The sequence below is a fragment of the Gigantopelta aegis genome, unplaced genomic scaffold (assembly GCF_016097555.1).
Source record: "Gigantopelta aegis isolate Gae_Host unplaced genomic scaffold, Gae_host_genome ctg6843_pilon_pilon, whole genome shotgun sequence".
NCBI classification, from domain to species: Eukaryota; Metazoa; Mollusca; class Gastropoda; order Neomphalida; family Peltospiridae; genus Gigantopelta; species Gigantopelta aegis.
Genome location: NW_024535349.1, coordinates 3,845 through 7,451, shown reverse-complemented (window position 1 = coordinate 7,451; position 3,607 = coordinate 3,845). Strand labels below are relative to the sequence as shown.

Sequence of the window (3,607 nt, the reverse complement as noted above, 5' to 3'; positions counted from 1 at the left end):
GGTAATTTTATTTTGAAAACAAAAGATATTTCATGTTTTAAAAAAAGTAGAAGAAATTAATATTTCAAACTACGGCTATTTCGAGTCTAACATAAGTAAAGGTAACTTTTACACATTATTTTCATAACATTATTTCCGTGTTTCAAAATACATAATTATGTATGCAAGAATTGTACTACGTTGTCACCAGAACTATATTTGTTGTAATATCTTTATTAAAATATTAAAAGCCCAGTTGTTTTGGAATGGTAATGAGAAAACTGATTGTATGTTCAATAGCGAATACTGTAATGAAATAGGCTTCACTGTATGCGACGTGGAATGAAAACCTGTTTAAACACTTTATTGTCCACCGCTGGTTTGTTAATCTACCGGCACTTGTTGAACTTCTAACAGGACTCCATATGTCAGAAATTATCTCCCTAGTTTGTTAAACAAAATATTATTTTATAATAACAACATACCGAGTAATAACAATAATAAACATTTAAGCAAAAATGCACTACTATTAAAATTGGTGCATATTTAACCATTACCGGTTTTTCATTGAGCCTAGAGACTGTGTGGCTCGATTTACTTTGTAACAATTTAATATCTCTGCTTTCCGGCCGTGATCGTATAGTGGTTAGTACCTTGCGTTGTGGCCGCAATAACCCAGGTTCGAATCCTGGTCACGGCAAAGCAGTATTTTTGTTCTCGTCAATCTTTTTGTCTTTATTAATATTTCTGTCTCTTTGTCTCCCTCTGTCTGTGCCCTCCATCCTCCTATTTCTGTCATTTCATCTCTTGTCTCCTCTTGTCTGTCCCTCTCTGCCTCTGTGTTCTCCTTCTCTGTTTCTTTCTGTCTGTCAATAAGGGATGGACACGTTATCTTTTCAGTATCTACTCTCATACACTCCGATATTTGGACCAAGCTCAATCAGGTTTTGTTAAAATAAAGTAATCATAGATCAATCGGTTTATGCACCTAAGTGGACATGTATGATAAGATCTGACATTAAAAGAAATTGTTTTTGTCTTAAGGAAAACAATTTCAATTTTATGTTAAGTCAAGTGCCAAAAAGGCTATAGTTATACGTTATACGCAACTATTAAATATATATTACATGTATCAGAATAAAAATTGAAATTCAGTTCAGTTCACTTTACTTCACTTTAATTCATTCACTTCAATTCAGTTAAGTTTAGTATAATCTAAATATAATTTAGTATGAAGCCCAATCATTTAAATTATGTCATATTTAAATTGAATTGAATTGAGTTGAACTTGGACTTTCGGTTTTGGTTTTGTCACTATCGGACGTGTTTACTTCGGCTCCGCAAATAGTGTTTTGTTTGTGTTTGTTCATCTGCCCTTGGGCACTTTTGTGCATTAGCCTGCCTTGCACGGACGAAGAGAGAGAAAAGATGGAAGAAAAGAAGGTAATTAGCGTGAAATCTTTCAAGAAGGAGTGTACAGTGGAGGTTGTTTTGGAAAAAGAAATGAAAGCAGGTGAATTGATTGACTATATTAATGGAGTGCACAGTGAAGGAGAAATTTTAGCGTGTGTCCCAAGGGGAAGAGAGATGTACGAGATTACATTTGCGGACGAGAGACCGGCAAGAGTGTTTGCCGAAGACGGTGAGATGGTATGTAATGGCTTTAATATGAAAATGAACCTGGTGTATTCAGATAGTGTGGTGGTTTCATTTATGCATTTGCCTGCTTATGTCAGTGATGATGAAATCATTTCCAAATTGGAGAAAATGAACATTGAAATTCTTTCACCTGTGAAAAGACGGATGCATGAAAAAACTAACATTGCTGATGGGACCAGGTATGTGAGAGTTAGATTTCCACATAATGTGAAAAGCTTACCCTACTCTATGAAATTTCAAACCGTTGAAGGAATGCAGTTCTTTAGAGTTTTACATAACAATCAATTAAAGGTTTGTTATCAGTGTTTGGAAGATAATCATGTAATTAAAAACTGTCCCTACACCAAATGTTATAAATGCAACAAATTAGGACACATTGCTCGTGAGTGTACAATGTCATCGTTGTGTGAGAAATGTGGCGGTTCGGGCGTGGATTGTTCGTGTGATTGTAATGAAGATTCGGACAGTGAATGTGAGAGTGACCATGAATGTGACATGGACGTAACTGTCAAAGAGAAAATTGAACAACCCAAGCTGAGAACTGACAACTGTGATCAGCCGTCCGTGACGAAGGGCAAGACGTCGTCAAGCGTAGGCGATCAAGACAAGCTCATGTCTACCCAAGAGAGCCAAGCTGAAATTGATGACGAGGTTTTATATACAGATGAGGATAATTCGAAAGTGAATGACTGTAAAGACGGTGAAAATGAACTGAGTGAAACAAAGAGAGTGACTCGAAGATCAAGACTTGTGAAAAGACCAGCTGATGAGACGGTGTGGAGCATTGTTGAGGGAAGAAAGGAAAAGCGAGAGAGGAGAGTGTCGGATGAAAGAAAGAAGGATGGGTGTACTGTGAATGAAAGAAGAGAGAATGATGGAAAGAAGAATGAGGTTAAAAGTAAAAATAAAAAAATAAAGATGGATATGTACTTTAAAATAACTTTTATCTTAATGCTGCTATTAGTATCTTTAAATGTGAATGGACAGGGATATTGACAAAATGAATGCAGTTTTTGCAGCTATCAAAAGTAAGCATAGTTACATTACTTTTTTACAAGAAACGTTTTGGGATGATAATTTTATTGAGTTATAAACATTTATGGGATGGTCAAATATTTTATAATAATTGTCCTAATAATAATAGAAAGGGTGTGGCAATATTAATATCAAAAGATTGTCCATATACATTTACTTTTGATAGCTGTGATAATGAAGGTAGGGTTTTGAATATTAATGCTATTATTGAAGACGATGATTACAATTTTATTAATGTGTATGCACCAAACAAAACAGATGAAAGAATTGTTTTCTTTGAACAATTAGATAATTTTATAAATGGTAAAAATAATATTCTTGCAGGTGACTTTAATGAAATTTTGGATCCTTCTTTGGATATGGGTGTACATAATAAACAATTTTGTTTGAAATCTAGCAATGCTTTACATTCTGTTATTAACAATCATTATCTTGTTGATATTTGGCGTTACAGAAACCCAGGTAAGAGAGAATTTAGTCGTCAACAAATTGTAGAAAATATAATGAAACAGTCTAGAATTGATTTCTTTTTAATTTCGAGAAATTTATTGCAGTTTCTAACAAATACATATATTTCTTACACTGCGTTTAGTGATCATAATTTTATATGTTTTAAGCTTGATTTGTCTCATATTGAGAGAGGTCAAGGTATTTGGATTTTTAATAATGAGTTATTATATGATGAACGTTTTTGTGAAACAATTCTTAATGTTATTAATGATGTATGTCAGTGTCCGTTATTGCAATCTGAGCCACTAGTTTGGTGGGATAATTTAAATATAAATTGAAAAGATGTTCTATATATTTTGCAATCAATAAACGTAAAGCTGAAAATGAAAAATACTATTTTATTCAAAATGCATTAAAACGTGAATATGCTAGATTATCTGTACATAAAGATTATGATATAACAAAATTAAAACTTTTGGAAGAA

The 3,607-nt window shown here is 33.3% G+C and overlaps 1 non-coding gene across 1 annotated transcript; it reads left to right on the top strand.

Annotated features, from left to right (window-relative positions):
- Positions 1 to 607: 607 nt before the first annotated feature.
- On the top strand, positions 608 to 679 carry Trnah-gug. Its single transcript has one exon. It is a non-coding gene; the product is annotated as a tRNA-His (tRNA).
- Positions 680 to 3,607: the final 2,928 nt, after the last annotated feature.